General features: G+C 39.1%; 1 long non-coding RNA gene across 1 annotated transcript; it reads right to left on the reverse strand.

Annotated features, from left to right (window-relative positions):
* Nucleotides 1-439: 439 nt before the first annotated feature.
* LOC311632996 lies at nt 440-19,915 on the reverse strand. The gene is made up of 3 exons (XR_014796876.1): nt 19,672-19,915; nt 18,255-18,332; nt 440-9,378 (listed from the first exon to the last, which is right to left on the reverse strand). It is a non-coding gene; the product is annotated as an uncharacterized lncRNA (long non-coding RNA).
* Nucleotides 19,916-20,357: the final 442 nt, after the last annotated feature.

The raw sequence follows: 20,357 nt of genomic DNA on the forward strand, positions 1-20,357 counted from the left end.
TATTGTAGCATTAAAATCTATCTAACTTAGCCAACATTTAATTAAATTTAAGGGGGTGCCTCTTGGCGGGCTCTCATTCTCAGGAGCATGCCCATGTTTTCCCCTTCCTCTTCTTCCCCCCGAGCACGTTACCTTCGTCTTTCTTCTGAATTCCAAGGGCCCTTCTACTGCCTTTGGAATGCTTCCTGAGCCTACACAGCTCAGCTGGCTCACTTGTACTACCTCTATAACTTTCTAAATAAAGGTTCTCTTTCAATTTGAAAATAAATACAATGTCTCTTTCTTCAAATGGCTGCCTGTTCACTTGGACAACAAAACGATACCTCAGGTATCTGGAGTCTCCCTTAGCACAGTCTGTGCATAGGTTCCTTTCCCCATCCTCCTCATTTACTGCATTGTTTATTAGCAATTACCCATTCCAAGGAACAACAAAGTGAAATTTCAGTACATTCTCAGCCCATGCTGCTTTATTGCCAAAAATATATATATATACACACACAGGTGCAGAGTTTCCAATTCTTAACGCAGTTCCTTTTTACATAAAATCTTTAGAAAACAAATCTTTTCTAAATTCTCAAAGATGCATAGATTAAAAAGCAAGCTGCTTTTGTAATACTTTAAACATTCAATGAAATTCTTTTAACATTATCGCCTATATTACTGATGCAATGAAGATACAGAATAATAAGTAAAAACAATGAGCAACACTATACTTAAAAGGACAGGTAGCACATAAAACCCCATGTAAAGAATACTCTAATGCAGTGTTTCCCAAACTTCTGACATATGTGTACCCCTTCTATAATTTTCGTAACGCTGAGTACCCCTCGTATTCATGAGAAAGTAGAATTAGGCGCAGCTAAGCACGGTGCAGTGCATATCCCCACCAAACTCTGGTGCAACTCGTACCCCCACCAAACTCTTCCCGAACCTTTGGGGGTACACATACCACACTTTGGGAAACACTGCATGTAATTCTTAGTGATGGTGATTTTAAGGTAAGTGCCAAGATGATTACTATTGTTTAAGGACTGATGATAATGTATTGCCAGAATCTTTTTTGTTCCTGGGAGAAAAATATATTTGAATTGATGGCATGGCAGACCATCACCACAAGACAAAATCTTTTGGAAATAGTAACCCTAAAGTATCTATTCTGACTTAAAAGGGAGGCTTAGGAGTATGGGTTCCTGGAGAAATCTATATTTGTTTTCCTAGTAACTTTTAATATGCCTTCATGGAATAATGGGAATAGAATTTAGAGAAACTAGTCCATAAATCTTAATTGGTTGATAGGCATGTTAATAATAAGTGGCAGAGAGAAAATGTACATATGGGAATGACATCTTACTTCCTATATTTGAGTGGAAACCAAACACTTATGACCATACTCTAATTCCGTCGTAAATTACTGAAAAGTTACCATTACATTTAAACATATCCAATAATCAATTGGACTTATAAGGATTATTCCAAAGTTAGGAATTGTCTAAAAAATTTAAGCTACTACAATAAACATAAAAGTAAAAACTTGCTCCTGTTTACTTGGCATCAAAAGCTTCAAATTATGCAGTCTGACCAAAACATCAAGAATAAAACAACTCTGGCTACTAAAAAAAAAAAAAAAATAACAAAATAATGTTAATATAATACAATAATGAAAGAGAAACCAAACCATAGATGTGTTAATATTTTCAGGACTATTTCCACAAGTTTCTTTTGCTTTTGGGGTCCTTTATGACCAATCAATACCAGTACAACCCAGAAGAGTTGCCTAGTTATCTGAAAATCCTGAAACATTTAAAATATGTGCCATTTCCTCTATTCACTGCCAGATACTAGTAAATGAGATGTAGATTTAAGCCACATAAACTTTACGAGACAAACCCTGTATCTACTTGTTCTTAACTCCACACTATTCCCTATCCTTTGAAACTCTGCACCTTTTCTGATTATAACCATAGCAGCTTATTTATTTATTCCACATGCTTAGTTTGTGCCTTTTGTATTGTTTTTAAACATGCTTGGGGACTAATGGAATCAGGCAAGAGGTTAGAGGGTGATGAGCACTGTTATGCTCCATTCCTGACAGTTTCTTATGGTTGCCCCTGTTTATTGTCTAGCTTCCATTTTCAATGGAAGTAAGATCATCTTTAGTTAGAAAATGTAAACTGATAATCCAAATAATTCAAGCTATTGGTTTAAGTCTCTATTGCTTCATTAATAAATGCATATATATATAATTACTACTAACCACTTAATACTAGACATTTTCAATCATGCAATAAATATTAGTACTCTAAAATCAGAGTTATGGGTCTGCCACTATTGCTTGCACTTTCATCCAGATTCAGTTTTAATAAACATGCAGAGTAAACCCCTGGATTTAGAAGAATTAGAATAGCAAAAATACATGCAAAGTTTCAACCAAAAATGGGGATAAAGTGATTGCTTAGAAATGCAGGCAGATGCTCCACATCTATCACAATGCTACTTCAGAATTCAGGTACAAAAGTCACACACTCAAGTTAAAATTAGAACTACTATTCAGTTATAAAGGCTTAATTGCAAATCCTGCTCCTTCTGGGTAGAATGATGCAAAGCCTCTGGGAAAAGAGATATACAGTCTTCTGGAACACTTTGCTTGGTTATTTGTTGACTGCTATAGAATAGAGCATAGTGGTTTAGGGATGGTGAAAATGCTCTTAGAATCTTTTCTTCTTCTTTCTGATTCACATTAAGCCCATTACCTGCACAGCTCCCAGGGGGAAAGGAGTTTAATAATAGCAGAGCTAATAAAATGTAAACTCAAAATCAATGCCCTGAAATTTAGCATAGCCCTCTGCTTTTGAAAACTGTTGATCAAGGGATCCTTCCAAATATGGTATGACTAAATAGCCAAGCAATGTTCTGAATAAACTAGAAGTAATTTGCTTGTACCAGCAGCACCATGATAATGTAAACTCCTGGAGACCAAGGGTTTCTTCATATTTTGTATATCACAGGTACACTAAAAATAAACATGAGATCACAACACTGAAAACTGCATACTCTGAAACTACAAAAATTTTTAGCACATTTTAGCATTTGGAACTATTAACGTGGCTGTTAAGGTTAATCTTTAATTCTAAATAACTAAACTGTTGACATCACAGTAATATACCTAGTGTCTCATGATCATGCAGATGTCTGAATATTGCTTGGTTATTCCAATGTCTTTTACACCAAATGATGGTCTAGGACATTTAAAAAGGAGCTATCATAAATTTAGTATAGCCTCCCTATCCTTTGGAGTTGCCATGTAATTATTAAATATTCAAGAGGCACTGTATTTGTTGATCTTCTTCACATATCTTTTAGTTATTTTTTCCTTTGGAAAACAAGGAAACATAGACCACATCTTTTCAGGGATCTTCAAAGTGCTAAATGGCCAAGATGACATGAGGTAAAAGGGAGCAAGAAGTCACCTTTATTCTATTCTTCTATCCTGAAGTGAGCTGCATGATTCCTCATCAAGAAACTAGTTTGCTGGGTTCTTGTTAAAGTAGTCACAGACTATTGGCCTAGCATATCTACTTTAGACAATGTTAAAAAACAAAACAAAAAAACCCAACGTACTGTCTCTGGCTATTTCCTTTAATCCTTTTGCTTTTTATCTTTAAATCTTAACTTCCTAAACTAACCATAGGCATGAGGTTACCAGCTATCCAATTTCTTATTAACCCTAAATACATATACACAACAAACTTTTCCTTTTTAAAAATGCACCCAGGAAACTAATGGAGAAGGTGACAAAGCAAAAAGTATGCTATTAGTGTGATGCTAAAAAAACATCCTAAGCCTTCCTGGCCTGCGGTCTATCCTAGACCAACAGGGAGGGCCCCAGCGCTGGGAGTGGAGACGGATGTGAAGGTTCAGGAGGTCCGTGACTATCCCGGGACACAGCTGATGCACAGCCTTGGAAGGAGGCCACGAGCAGAGTTCCATGCCCCATTGGAGGATCAGGCTAAGAAAAACCATTACTTTGGGGGCAAAGAAACACATGAGGCTGAGGAACTTCCCCCAGGAGACAGCCCAGTCGTTGGTAACGAGGGTGGAAACAGTCCTCCTTCAAACCTCCATGACAGAGCAGTGGGGGAGGCAACAGCGAAAATGCCGGACAAATATAAAGGTGGCACGGAAAGGCCTCTTCTTACGGAGAGAAGAAAACTCATCATGGAAGCCACTGCTCACCTGGAAACCATTTCCCAGAAGCAGGGAGACAGCTACAGGAAGTGGCAGGAGCCAATGGAGACGCTTTATAATAAATATGAAGAGCAATTAGAGACTTTGTTTCAAAACTAGAGAGAGAGCTCTGCAGAACATCAAGTTAGAAGAGCAAAAACTGAAGAAGTCGTTTCTCAAGCCACGAAAGTGTTCCCACCATGGCTGGTTTGGCTCACTGGATAGAGCGTCTCTCTGGGGATTGAGGGGGTACCGGGTTCAATTCCGGTCAAGGGCATGTGCCTTGGTTGCAGGCACATCCCCAGTGGGGAATGTGCAGGGGGCAGCTGATTGATGCTTCTCTCTCATTGATGTTCCTAGCTCTCTCCCCCCCTTCCTCTCTGTAAAAAAAAAAATCAATAAAATATATTTTTAAAAAAGTGTTTCCCAAAAGCTAGAAATATCCTAAACCAGAGCCGGCAAACTATCAAAGGTGTCCAACTCATGCAGGATATGGCGTGCTTAAAGATAAAGAACAGCATGTTGCCAATGAAACAAAACATTTTAAAGATGAATTGGCCCAATTGCACAAAAGGCTCGTGAATGATGCTCAACTGCAAGACCTGGCCATTGTTCACTACGCTGTTAATCCGCCAGCTGAGGGCTCAGGAGAAAGAACTGGAGCTTAAGTTACATGATACAAGTATAGCATTAGCTATGTTACTGTGGTTTAACATTTTCTAGTTGAAATCAGTACATCGTGTTTACCACCAGCTTGTTTGTGAAGTGCAAGAATCCTCATCTGTTAAGCACTGAATGAATCCTACAGTGACGTGGGTAGCAGCAGTTCCACACATGTCTGAAGCTTGCAACCCTTTGGTAGCAATGGAGGTTTTTTTGTCCCTAACACTGTCAATTAGCCATCAGCAATAAGTCGACATATAATGTTAGGTTTTGGCCTCAGCAAATCTGTATCAATCCCCAAAGGTAGAAAGAGGGAATATGGAATGTTGCATTGTTCTTATTTAAGCAAAAATAAAGCATACAACAACAACAAAAACACATCATAAGCAAGATCCCCACATGATAGCTTAAATGGGATTTCTTCATCAGTAAGAGTAGATCTGTTTCCACATTAAGCAGTAGAAACAGTTCCTTCAATGGCTCGACCCACTGTTATAGAAAACAAATGGGATCTTTAACCTTTAATTTACATAAAAGTTGCTATTTCTCACTGATATATTCATATACACTCAGTTTTTAAAAGTACCTTTTGTATGCTCTTTACCTAGCATCTTTTTCCTTTTGACTAGAGCCTCACAAACTCTAGTAATACTTACTCTACTGTACAACCTTGCTAATCTAACTTACTATACATGCTAAAATTGTTATTGCTAAAATTCTACCTCTTGAAATTATTAGTTCGTTTTATGGCTTTTTGTGGTTTTTTTTTGCAATAGGAAACATACTTTCCTATTACTGTGCTATTTTGCATTCATTACCTTTTCAGAGGTATTAAAAAGTATTTACTTTTCAGAAATGGATTCTCGCAGGCACTAAACTACTTGAGCCGAGAGTACAACTACTTAAAGTACACTATGCGCATCTAAACCTGGGTTCCTGGAGATCTGCTGCAGGAGTCTATTTGTCTAAGCTTGCTTCTGCATTGGACACCACATTAAACTAGTTTTGCATTTCCTATCATGCTAACTGTAGAACCTGTGAATAAATCCTGGGCTCTTCTAAGAGATTTAAAAATCACCTCAGAAAACTGCCATTTCCAAGTTCTCAAGGCAGCTTTTAGAGGTAGGAATTTCTTTTCTACAAGACGCTATCTTATGCTCTCAGAACAAAATAACTTTTATGTCTACAAGGATAGTAGAAAAGTGAAAGCTGTCTGAAGCGGCTTACTATAACCAAGCAAAAGTTAGTTATTACATGGCAACTTAGGTAGGCTCTATTGGCTACATTTCTAATTCCATGAAAAAGTCTAGAATCTCAACAATACACAATTCAGCAAACTTGGAAATAGGAAAAGCCCATGACAAATTATTCTAGGACACTCTAAACTACTGACACATGGCATGCTGCAGACAGGAAGTGTAAGTAGGTTGCAGATTAGAAAGGCACTCAAGCAACAAACATAGCATCTCAGTAAGATGTGCAAAATAATTTCTGATGAAAAAGAAATGGGAAAATTATAAACCTAAAAAACATAAAATGTGAAAAAAGCATAAGAACAATCTCACCTAAAACCGAGCAAAGCAGAATCATGAAATGGGGCCACATTTAGATTTGAGGTTTCATAAAACACAAAGGCAACTGTTTTCCAGCTACCTCATGGAAAGCTTAAATATCCTCAAACACAGTATTTCACATTGTGACCCCACATTACTATTCATAAATGAGTCTTTTTGGCCTAATCTCCTCTCCCCAGGGAGAATATCATGGATACAGAAACTTATGAAAGAAAAGTCCTAAATGTTTCACTTTTTACACTATTGGTTATTATAATAATTCATCTTGAAGTTTAAATTGTTACTAGGCTCATGCACTAACCCCTAACATGGCACTACAAATATGCTACCAAGCACTAATGCTTACAAAACTATACACATCTCAAAATGGAAGACATTGGTGATTTTGTTGTTCTGAAACAACTTGTAACATTTGTCCACAAGTATTAAAATATACATATATATATATATTTCTATTGCACATATCCCGGTTTCAAATAAAAAAGCAAACAAAAAAAGAAAAGAAAAAACAACTGCCAGCTAAAATGGATGCACAAAGGAAAGGAAGCAGGCACAGCTATCGCCTGAGGCATAGTCCTGCAGAAAATGAAAACTTGTCATCAAGAAGGGGACCAAACCAGGAAAAAAACAATGTAGATGTATTAAATAAACACTGGGCAAATACAACTGGAATATAGCCTTTTGTTAAATGCTATCTGCTGACAAGATGCAGAAACAACTTGAAACATTAAACAGTAGTTTCCTTAGCTATGAAATGAAAAAGAAAAAAAAAAAACATAAAGCAACTAAGTTGAGACTGATACATATTTTAAACAAGTGGGCCAGAGATGTTTTCACTGGTTCTGATAGTACAGGGTTCCTTATTTTTAGCCAAATAATTCCACCTAAAAAGTTGCCAAAAGGACACCAGGGAGATGGGTAATAACAACTGAAGATACAAATTCTCCGTTTGATATTCTCAATATACAAACAGGACCCAAATATGTAAATTCCATTCTGCCATTAATAATTCCAAAATATTAGGAATCGGGAAGTGGCTGGGAAGTTACATAGAGAAAAATTTAAACTACCTCAAAAGTTACTCCTATGCTTCACCACTCAGTAATTGCCCTCAATTACGGAAAATTACATTTTATATAATTATTTTTACTTAAAAAGTTTTCTTATGCCAATTAAACCAATTATCTAGGGTACTCAACATTTCCATTCTGGGCCTGTCCTAACACTCTCGCCTGTTTTCAGCATAACAACATGAATGGCCCTGGGGCAAGCAGTCCCTAAATCACAGGCATGATCTAGGATGATTTGTTCCTAAGAGGCTTTAAATTCTTTCTCAAATAACAAAGACCCATAAATGGTTTCATTCTTCTCATGTCAAGACCTGAGAATTCACACACTGGTCCTCTGCTAATTTTGAAGCAAGAACAGCTTTATACTGGTCTATTCATCATATAGCGTAAGCTTTAAGGAAAAGGAAGATCCATATTTCTTATTGGAGCTATTTTTCTTGTTTGAGGTTTTTTTCAGACCTGAATTTCTTCTAAATTTATACTGATCCAAACACATGTTTGGGAACATTGCTTCTGAGGCCCATTCTCTGATGAAAATGGGGAAAGTTACCTGAGTCCCAGCATTTTCAGCCTAACATTACAGCTATCATCTAGAAAAAGCAATAGAGGAAAGTTATTTATACTTCTACAAAAAATAGAGCTATAGAATGTAAAACGCCATAAAGCCAGGTGAATGTATAGGCTTTTTTTGCTTCATTTTCTTAGGAGAAGGGAGTTCTATGAAAATTTTCTCATCTCCTTCCCCCTGATTCCTCCATGTCCAAAGTTGAAGGCAGGTCATACTGTAGGGTTCATCACATCTTCTGAACAGAAAATCTATTTAAGTCACTTTTCTTCCAGCCTTAGCAATAGGGAAAAAGTCCCAAGTGTTACATAAAACTCCACAAAAAAGAATGAAATAATTTGTAATATAGCAGCCTTTTATCCCAGGGAGGTGAAAAGGGTTCCAAAACTGGACTCAAAGCTTTTCTTTCCTTTACCAACCTTCACTAAACTCAAACAAGCATTCATTGGGTTAGCACAATATGGTCCTTCCTTAGAAGAAAAAAATAAATTTTTTAAAAATACCAAATGTCCAAATACTTCTGAGAAAGAACAGGCTCCTTCTCTTGGAGAAAAATCCCTTCTCATTAAAAAAAAAAAAAAAGAAAAAAAGAAAAAAGGTGGACTTATATGTTAAAATATATATTTATACAGAAACTATGATGGCTTATTCATATATAAAATTAACTTTATGGGTATTGTTTTTATGCTTTTTAATGGATATATGTTTTTTTCACATCAAATATTTCACTGCAAAGCTGGACCTTTGTTCTTATCCAGTTCATCTATGTCACGGATGAGCCAGGATATATATATATTAGCATCTCTTTCATTTCAAATTACAACACACCTGAAATTTACTGCTGCAGTTGACTGTTTTTGATAGTGGCTAAAATGGGAAGACATTAAAAAAACCAAACAAACCCTGATGTCACACCTACACTGGCTATTTATATAGTCTTCTTCCTGGGAATAAAAGGTAAAGAATTCACAAATTCCACCATCTAAGCACCAGTTTCAAATTAAATATCACCCTTCAGCTTGCAAAATAATTTCTTCACAAGTAAGCAATTGGCAGAAGAAACATGTCAGTTGCTTCTTTCTTCATGGAAAAGTTGGCAGATTGACTGCATCCTAGGAGTTTCGCCAAGTTAAATTTGAGGGGTGGGAAAAAAGAAAAGCAGTCTTTTGCATCGAAATTATGGAGGTCAAGTGTAGAGGAGGGATATCCACATTTCAAGATTATGGAAGTGGTTGGATAGAAGAAGCAGGACTCCCCACTCCAGAAGACAATACAGAAATACCTAGAAATACAAAATAAAAACAGAAAGATTAAGACAGGTACTTCTGTATAAGGTTACTTTTAAAAATAGTACTTAACACAGAAAGAGAAAACAATATTTTGAATTATACTCTGTGTAAAAGAAAATGTCCAACCATAACACCAAATTCAGTATCATCACCAGAAAAGCAGAAGCAGTAGCCAGAAAAAAAATGTAACTATGATACAAAAAGCAAGATTTATAGAAAAACTTATATAAAATGAGATAAACATATTAATTTCCTCTTATGCAAGTAGAGTAATATACTCCCAGTTTTTACAGCCAAAAAATGATTTTATATAAAACGTGTTTAGCCAAAACCGGTTTAGCTCAATGGATAGAGCGTCGGCTTGGGGACTGAAGGGACCCGGGTTCGATTCCGGTCAAGGGCATGTACCTTGGTTGCGGGCATATCCCCAGTAGGGGGTGTGCAAGAGGCAACTGATGGATGACTCTCTCTCATCGATGTTTCTAACTCTCTATCTCTCTCCCTTCCTCTCTGTACAAAATCAATAAAATATTTAAAAAAAAAACAAAAAAAAAAACGTGTTTAAAAGCAGTATTGTACTTCAAATTTGATGTCTAAATACTCAATTCTCAAAATCATATGAATCAACTTATTTTGTATTATCTTGAACAATATAAGAACAACCTGAACAATAAAAATTTTATAAAATATAACTACATAAAATAATGTACTGTATGTATCATGATCGCCAAATGCAAACATGTAAAAACATTAGCAGTTCATTGCTGCTAAACATAACACTCATTAAATTGCAAATGTCAGACAAAAAAAGAACAAATATTTGTATAATCCCACTTACATGAGGTACCTAGAATATGCAAATATAGACAGAGTGAAATAGATTACTAGGGGCTGGGAGATGTGGAATGGGGAATTACTGATTAATAGGTACTGATGTTTGGGATACTGAGTTAAGTTCTAGAAATAGATGGTAGTAATGGCTGCACAACAGTGTGAATGCACTTATATGGCACTGAATTGTACATTTAAAAACGATTAAAATGAGCCCTAACCCGTTTTGCTCAGTGGATAGAGCGTCAGCCTGCGGACTGAAGGGTCCCAGGTTCAATTCTGGTCAAGGGCATGTACCATGGTTGTGGGCACATCCCCAGTAGGAGGTGTGCAGGAGGCAGCTGCTCGATGTTTCTATCCCTCTCCCTTCCTCTCTGTAAAAAAATCAATAAAATAATTGAAAAAATAAAATAGAAATAATAAAAAATAAAAATGATTAAAAAAATAAAATGTATTTTATGTATACTTTATAATAAAAATGTTAGCCCAGGCCAGTGTGGTTTGGACTACTAGAGTGTGGTTCGTATATCAAAAAGCTGCAGGCTCAATTCCCAGTCAGGGTAGACAGAATGCAATCAATTAATGTTCTCTTTCACATCAATGTTTGTTTCTCTACTCCCCATATTTTCCTCTTAAAAAAAATTACTTTTATTAATTTTTTACAGAGAGGAAGGGAGCGGGATAGATAACTAGAAACATTGATGAGAGAGAAACATCGAGCAGCTGCCTCCTGCACACCTCCTACTGGGGATGTGCCCTCATCCAAGGTACATGCCCTTGACCGGAATCGAACCTGGGACCCTTCAGTCCACAGGCCAACACTCCATCCACTGACTAAATCAATCAGGGCACTTTCCCTCTTTTTAACCAATGAGTATATCATCAAGATAGGATTAAAATATATACATAAATAAGTCAGATACATATCAAGAGCTTAAAAGTACTTTGGCTTACAAAAATGGCCAATAGCAATGAGTCTTCTTAGCCCTCTATTTAAAAATATTTATTAGCTATCCTGATAGGACTGGCCCTCCATTTGTAGTATGTCATATACAAGATCTCCCCCAAAAAATGTATGCACACTTTGAATAATTATAAAGGCAGTTTATTAAAATACATTTCATTTTCTAAATGTAATAGAATTTACAGATATTTTGTGTATACATTTTTTTGGGAATAGCCTGTATATATAACACCTCAACTCTAAACTGAATTTGAATAACCTCTTTTGGTTAAAGACAGTTCTGATTCAAAACCTATGTCAGGCAAATGTAAATTAATTCAGAATCACATTTGAAGAGAACTGCAGAATTTGCATTTGTTGCCAAAGTAACAGAAGGAAAAGATATAGCAGATACACAGGCAGGCCTTTAGAACCCTACTGGCAACAGGGCACATATATATAATAAAGCCTATGTAATAAAAGGGTAATATGCAAATCAATTGAACTGTGGAACCATCAGTGGGTATGAAGTGCACTGACCACCAGGAGGCAGATGCACAATGCAGGAGCTGCCTCCCACAAGGGGAGTGCTGCTGAACCAGAAGCCGGGCTCACAGCTGGCAAGTACAGCGGTGGTGGTGGGAGCCTTTCCCACGACCACAGCTATACTAAGATGTCCGACCGACAGATTAGGCCTGCTCCCCATGGGGAACGGGCCTAAGCCAGCAATTGGACATCCCCCAAGGGCTCCTGGACTGCAAGAGGGTGCAGGCCAGGCTGAGGGACCCCACCTTACCGTGCACAAATTTCATGCACTGGGCCTCTAGTCTATATATAAAAAAACCTAATATGCAAATTAACTGAACAGTGGAACAACCAATCACTATGATGTGCGCTGACCACCAGGGGGTGCATGGGACATGCGGGCATCAGTAGCAGGCAGCAGAGCATGGAACATGGCAGGCATTGGCCGTAGCAGGATGGTGGTGAGCAGGGGTTCCAGACCAAGGCAGGGTGCCTGTCGCTGTCATGGAGATGAGCCTCTGGTGGTTACTGAAAATTCTTTGCTCCCACACGCCAGGGCTTCACCCACCTGCCCCAATCACCCCCAAGGTCTTCTCTACCTCCCCCTAATCCTGAAGGGTGATTGGGGCAGCAGCCACCGCTCACACCCACTGATGGCTCCAGCCCCAATTGCTCTGCACCATCAGCACATAGGAGTGGCAGCGGTGGGAGCAGGGCTGCTGATAGACAAGACTGGGGGCGGGGTAGGAGCATGGAGTATGAGCCAAGACCAGCCCCTGTACCCACCCCAGCCTAGCGGCCCACATTCCCTTTCAAGGTGCATGACTTTGTACACTGGGGACCCTAGTTTCCTTATATAAGCTACTCAGAGTGATTCAAAGCTTGTACCAGCCACTAGAGTTAGGCAGTTTAATTCTGATGGCAAGATAACTGGCAGTAATGTTGAGGGGGAAAGAAGATATAAGCTAGTTCTTTCCAAATATATAAACCAAACAAGCCTTCAAAAAGAGTACCTTTTCTTAATTAGAAACCTGTCTAGATTCTTTAAAAAAAATTTCTGCTTTACATCTTTTGTATCAGCTATTGCTTTGTAAGAAGACTCTTTCCCCAGTATCTGCTATAATGTCCTACCTGCGCTCCAATACTATTTTCCCAATTAGGTCTATTTTGAGTTTCTATTTAGGATTACATTGTTCCCCCATCCTATCCACAGATAAACTCCCACCACTTCCCTTTTCCTTTTATTTTTTAAAATTTATTTTTTAATATATTTTGATTTTTTTTTTATAGAGAGGAAGGGAGAGAGAGATAAAGAGTTGGAAACATTGATGAAACAGAAACATCAATCGGCTGCCTCCTACACAACCCCTACTAGGGATGTTCCAGCAACCAAGGTACATGCCCTTGACCCTTCAGTCTGCAGGCTGACGCTCTATCCACTGAGCCAAACCAGTTTTGGCTCTCCTTTTCCTTTTATCCATAGCACGAAACACTAGCAAATCTGTTATATTAGGTACTTACTGTTTCTCATTTACCATGTTGTCTAAAATGCAAGCTCCAAAAGAAAGACTATTGTTTTGTTCACTGAAGAATCCTAAGTATAGGGTGTGACCTATGGTGAGCACTAAATAAAAAGTTGTTGAATGAGTGAGAATAGCAGGGCTCTTAAATACACTGACCCAACATGGGTTAAAATTTAAATAGACATAGGTTGCCCTGGCTGGATAGCTCAGTTGGTTAGTGTTGTTCCCATATGCCAAGGTTGCAGGTTCAATCCATGGTCAGGGCACATACAAGAATCAACCAATGAATGCATAAATAAGTGTAACAACCCTAGCTGGTTTGCCTCAGTGGACAGAGCTTCAGCCCAAGGACTGAAAAGTCCCAGGTTCGATTCTGGTCAAGAGCATGTACCTCGATCCCTGACCCTGGATGGGGCGTGCGCTGAAGGGAACCAATCAACATGTCCCTTACATTGATGTTTCTCTCTCTCTCTCTCTCTCTCTCTCTCTCTCTCTCATCCCCCTTCCACTCTAAAAATTAATGGGGGGAGGAGGGGGAAGGTCTCAAAATAACAACCTAACTTTATACCTTAAGTAACTAGAAAAAGAATAAACTAAATGGAAAGCTAGCAAGAAGGGGGGTGGGGGGGGGGGGGTAGGATGGATGGATATGAGCAGAGTTAAATAAAATAGAAAAAAAATAAAGAGAAATTCAACAAAACCAAAAGTTGGTTTTGACAGGGTCATGGGAACCCCAAAATCTTCAGAGATGAATAGAAATTCAGATGGCCTGAGAATCCTCCAAGGTGTAACTGGCACTTAAAAGGAGGACAGTGGTGAAAACCGGTTTGGCTCAGTGGACAGAGCGTCAGTATGCGGACTGAAAGGTCCCAGGTTCGATTCGTCAAGGGCATGTACCTTGGCTGCGAGCACTTCCCCGGTAGGGGGTGTGCAGGAGGCAGCTAGTCGATGTTTCTCTCTCATCGATGTTTCTAGTTCTCTCTCTCTCCCCCTTTCTGTGAAAAATCAATAAAATATATTAAAAAAAAAAAAAAGGAGGACAGTGCCCGCCGATGTGACTCAGTGGCTGAGTGTCAACATATGAACCAGGAGGTAATGGTTCAATTCCTGGTAAAGGTCATAGATGGAGAAGCCAAATGTTGTATTACGATGGCACTCAAGCAACCCTGGAGGAGGCTGACACTGGAAAGAACTGAGGTTTTCCATTACCAATATGAATTTGCCAGATATGTGAAAGAGCCACCATGGATTTTGATCTGATGACTGCCACCCCAGCCACTGTCTAGACTGCAACCTTGTAAGACACCCTAAGACAGAAACCCCCAACTAAGCTGCTCCCTAATTTTTGACCCACATAAATTTGTGATAATAAATGTATAATGTTTTAATCCACTAAATTTCGGGCGATGTGTTATGCATTAATAATTAATACACTTGATTCCTCTAAGGACACGGAACTCAAGTACTCCTTTAATACCGTGTTTCCCCGAAAATAAGACATCCTCCGAAAATAAGACCTACTTATAGGTTTCCTTCTGAGTGAAATATAAGGCATCCCCCCGAAAAGAAGCTCCCCCAGGCTAAACATGAGAGATTTGGTCCACCGATTCTGAAATAAATGGAGTCACAAGAAATTCACCAGGAAATTCAGGAATTGGATTGTTATGATGATGTTCCAGACGATGATGACATGATTATCATTGAATAAATGAGTAAATTCTTTTAAAAAATATATATATATATTACTGATTTTTTATAGAGAGGAAGGGAGAGAGAGAGCTAGAAACGTCGATGAGAGAGAATCATCGACCAGCTGCCTCTTGCACACCCCCTACCGGGGATGAACTCGCAACCAATGTACATGCCCCTGGCCGGAATCGAACCTGGGACCTTTCAGTCCTCAGACCTACGCTCTACCGCTGAGCCAAACCGTTTTTCGACAATGAGTAAATTCTTGATACTGTAGGATTCACAGTTTGTCTGGTTTGTGTTGACAACTACTGTACTACCGTACCGTATACAGGTAATAAATTTCCTTTATTTTCATTTAACAATAAATGTGTACTGGCCGAGACCGGTTTGGCTCAATGGATAGAGGGACCAAAGGGTCCCAGGTTCGATTCCTGTCAAGGGCATGTACCTTGGTTGCGGGCATATCCCCACTAGTGGGTGTGCAAGAGGCAGCTGATCGATGACTCTCTCTCATCGATGTTTCTAACTCTCTATCTCTCTCCCTTCCTCTCTGTAAAAAATCAATAAAATATATTTTAAAAAAAATGTGTACCGTATTCTTCTTCATGGAAAAATAAGACATCCCCTGAAAATAAGACCTAGCGCATCTTTGGAAGCAAAAATTAATATAAGATACTCTTATTTTTGAAGAAACAGGGTACTTTTCTATGTAAATAGTAAATTTAGAACATCTCATCTCACAAAACACAGTAGATCATTGTCATTTAAATTCCATTTTTAAGTCTTATTAAAAAAAAAAGTATTGGGCTTGTTGGACAGTTTCTGTTTCCTGATATGGATAGACTCTACTAATGTAAAATAACTGCCTAAGGCAAAAACTTCTCAGTCATTTATCAAATATTTATAGCGTGCTTCTTTCTTTGGATATTTTTAATTATTTCCTTAAAAGATGACAAATGCACATGACAGGAAAAAGGTGAAATAGGGTATACAGCTGTTAGTTTGTTTTATATGCCCCAAGCATGAAAAAGCTGGATGTCTAATTTCTAAAACGATGAGACAATAAATTTCTGTTGTTTCTATTGGCCACCAACACAGGCATCAAGTTAGGATGAACTAAGGACTATATATCTTCTTTGCCCTTGACATATGTAAGAGCAACACTACCAACCAGGTGTCTCTTTACCCACTGCCAGGGGGTGATATATAGTATTTCTTGCATACTATTCTTTTAGAGATATTCTATGATTACATAACATCTGTATAAGTAAATTTATTTCTTCCCCACAAATGAGAGCACAATATACACTTGGTTCTGCATCTTTGTTTTTCCCCTTTAATGTATTCGAGATCATTCTGTATCCAGAATCAAAGCTTCCTTGTGAATACAGAAGCATCTACATTTATTTACATCAGTTTCCTTAGGTGGGTATGTAAATCAGTATTGTGCGATAACCAATATCAAGTTGCTATTTCTGTCGACCTGGACTTAAGGTTCTAAATCCAAGCAATAAAGCCTCCCCTCTAAAGGCATATGATAAAGATATCACCTAAAGGGCATTTTGCCCCATCAATTTTTATTCCTCTTCTTTTTTTAAAAAAAAATATATATTTTATTGATTTTTTTACAGGGAGTAAGGGAGAGGGATAGAGAGTTAGAAACATCGACGAGAAACATCGATCAGCTGCCTCCTGCACACTCCCCACTGGGTATGTGCCCGCAACCAAGGTACATGTCCTTGACCAGAATCAAACCTGGGAACCTTCAGTCCACAGGTAGACGCTCTAGCCACTGAGCCAAACCAGTTATGGCTATTCCTTTTCTTAATACTGAAACATACAGTTGGAAATTTTTTACTTACCTTTTTTTTCAATACTTTAAAATTTTATGTAACATAAAATTTATCATCTTAACCTGTTTTAAGAGTTCAGTGTTAAGTAAATTCATGTTTTGTGAAGCCATCCCATCACCATTCATCTCCAGAACTCTTTTCATCTCACAAAACTGAAACTCCGTTATACATTAAATAGCTCCTTATTTCCCTCCATGCATCCCCTGGCAACCACCATTCTACTTTCTGACTCTATGATTTTGACTACTCTAAGTACCTTATGAAAGTGGTTTACAAAATTTTAATCCTTAAAGCAGTCGAACATTGAATGATTTCACACAAGACAATCAAGGCATATGACTAACTAGATGCTATGAGCTAAACTGTTCTCCCCAAATTCATGTTGAAATCTTAGGCCCTAGAACCTCAAATGTGATCTTATTTAAAAATAACATTGCACATGTAATTAGTTAAGATGAGGTCCTTATAAAAAAGAGAATTTAGGACACAGACACACTCACAGCAAGAATATTATGTGAACACTAGAATTATAGCCCTGGCCAGGTGCTCAATTGTTAGAGCATTGAGGCTAGACCGGAAGGGTCCACAAGTTTGATTCCTGGTCAAGGGCATGTTTCTCAGTTGCAGGCTCAATCCCTGGCCCAATCCCCGGCCCTAATTAAGGCGTGTATGTCTGTCTCTCACATCGTTTCCTTCCTCTCCCTCCCTTCAACTCTCTAACAAAACACACACACACACACACACACACACACACACACAAATTGGAAAAAATATTCTTGGGTGAGGATAAAAAACAAACAAAAAAAACCCCCCCACACTTGTGGAGTTATGCCACAAACCAAGCAACTACCAAAAGCTAGAAGGCCCTTCCTAGTGTTTGATTTTCAAAACTGTGAGATAATAAATTTCCGTTGTTCTAAGTCACTGTTTGTGGTATTTTGTTATGGCAGCACTAGGAAACTAATACAGTAGGTAAGAACCCTATTTTACAAATAAGGTATTGTCAACTGAGAGTACATATTGCCTCTTGCGCTTTGAGCAACAAATCTACTTCTGCAGTAAATTCAGAAGATATCAATACTTGGCACAGAATAGACTCACACTAGGGAAATAAAGAAGTACTGAAAAGCTTTAGAAATTAATTACAGTATCAATACTTATCTATAATTAAAACTTAAGTGAATATATTCTAAAATTTGCCTAATAACATTTAGATTTTATCAGCTGAACTCTTTCAATATAATTAAATCATTTTTTACCCAGTAAAATGATTGGTTTGGGCAAATGATTAAGTCTCTTTTATTTATTTATTTTTTTTACTTAATACAGCACCATTACTGAAAATAAAAGGCTAATCTTGAATATCAATTATTTATGGTCACTTTTTACATTCAACTTCTGTTGGAGCTAATGGTTTCTTGTTCCACTTCTATCTAGCTATCAAGTACTTAAACAGTATTGGAAGCATTAGAGTACTGGAAGCATTAGCCACTATTACTCACTTGCCAAATCCTGAGTTCAGATTTTTTTCTTTTCAAGATGAATATAAAAGCACCTAAAAGACAAGGAAAATGTTCTTCCTGTGATAAGAAAAAAATAAAAAGAAAATTACAGTAAGGATACAGCCCTCACTTGTGCATTCTTATGCAAAATTACTCAAATGAATCAAGCTTTTCTAAAAAACATAAAACATCATCGCTATCAAAAACTATTCAGAAGGAATCATCAGAAAGAAGTTACTACTGTCTCCCTGCACTGGCATTAATTTGATAAATATGCAAAACTCTTGGAGCAGTGGTTCTCAAGTTATTAGGGAACAATGTTCCTTTAAAGACGATGCTAGACTCTCTTCTCCCTACAAAAGGCTTTTGCTTTAGTAATGACCACTCCCCTCTGAAAGGTAGAGAGCAAGAATGTTCTTCTTTTCCTCTGCTCTCTTCTTCTACATGACATGAAAAAACCTACTGCGGACAAAAGCAAAAGAAGGATCTTATTGAAAAGTCCTGTACCTGATACCTTCAGCTCTGCTAAAGCCAGGGCCAGCAAAGACCATACAGAAACATTCACTTTGGTATTGTGACATGTCATTTGAACTGGACCCAACTAACATGCCACTTTTAAACGAGCTTCATCAACTCATAAACCTACTAACAGGAACTCTTCCAACAATTTAACTCAAAGACTGGCTGAAGGGTTATAACAATCCAAATGACAATAAAGAGATACCCCATAATGTTAAACAGGAATCGAATACAAAGGCCTGATAGTATTATACTTTGCAACCCTACCACATTACACAAATTACACTAATAATTCCCCAAACTCGTTCTCTAAAAAAAAAGGTAAAAATTGTACACTGAAATCAACGAGAATTCCACTGAGATGTAGAGTCGGCCGAGATGAATGCGCCACTAGGGAATCCTCAGGTCACACAAGGACAAAGCTGTTTCCCGGTTCTTTAAAGCCTGCGGGGGCGGCGGGAAGGAGCGGAGTGAGGGTGCCAGGGGACATGCGCCGCGCACTCCGGTTAAACCCCAGGGGCATTGTCAGACCCAATCTCAAGGTCAACGGGCCAGACACACAAAACACTCAGAGCCGCAACAGGCCCGGATGCACCCCGGGGCCTCAGGCAAACAGCGACTACGAAGCCGTGAGGGGGAGACTATAAATAAGTAAAAAAAGACATATTCTTCGACAGACATATTCTGCCACATGCTGGGCAGCCAAAGGCATGGCACTGAGGTGGACGGCGGCGGGTAGAGGCCCGAGTGGTGATGCGACACAGCTGGAAGGCGGGTGCGGTCGCCCAGGGCAGCTCTGGAGGAAACCCCCGCCTGGCCGACGCCCGTGCCGGCTCCGTGCGCTCCTGTACCCACGCCACTTCCTGCTTGTCCCCCATCGCTGGTCTTCTCGGCTTACCTCGCATGAACCAGCAGAAGCACCGGACCGGCCCAGCCGGCCCAAAGGCCAGCCCGCCGCCGGACGCCTCAGGCCGCCATCTTTGCTCCTTCAGAAGTCCGCCAACCCCGCGGAGCCCCGCCACTCGGTGCTGATTGGATAACGAGTTGCGCGTGCGCGCTACCCTTCCGTTGTAGGTTGGTTGTAACGTATGTCAATCAATATACGATGCCGTGAGGGAGGGAGGTACTAAACATAAATTTAAAAAAGACATATTCTTCGGTGCTCGCTTCGGCAGCACATATACTAAAAAAAGATATATTCTTCTAAAGTTAAGTCCATCCAGCTCCTTCCCTCACGCCTTTGGGGGCTTCTGGGGTGAAAGGACAGCAAAGCGACCCTAACTACACCTCCATCGACTTCTCTGCTGGCCCTCTGGAAAGTTCCAAGGACATATGGTAGCTCGGGATCACTCAAGAGAAGGCAATAAATAGTGTCTCAGCTCCACCTGCCCCAAACCAGGCCACCCTCCTAAAACGCTGGAGTAGCGTGCCAGCCATGAGCGCAGCAGGCACCCAGGGGAGGGGGGGAGGGCCTGCCTGCCATACACTGGGGTAAACTACCGCGTTTGGAAGTCACTTTTGGAGATTCCTTCCAGAGGGCCTGGGAGGAGGGCATTGCAGTTCCTCCTGCCAAGGTGGCGCCAC

Source organism: Pipistrellus hanaki, assembly GCF_964339955.1.
Source record: "Pipistrellus hanaki genome assembly, chromosome: 1".
In the NCBI taxonomy this organism is placed as follows: domain Eukaryota; kingdom Metazoa; phylum Chordata; class Mammalia; order Chiroptera; family Vespertilionidae; genus Pipistrellus; species Pipistrellus hanaki.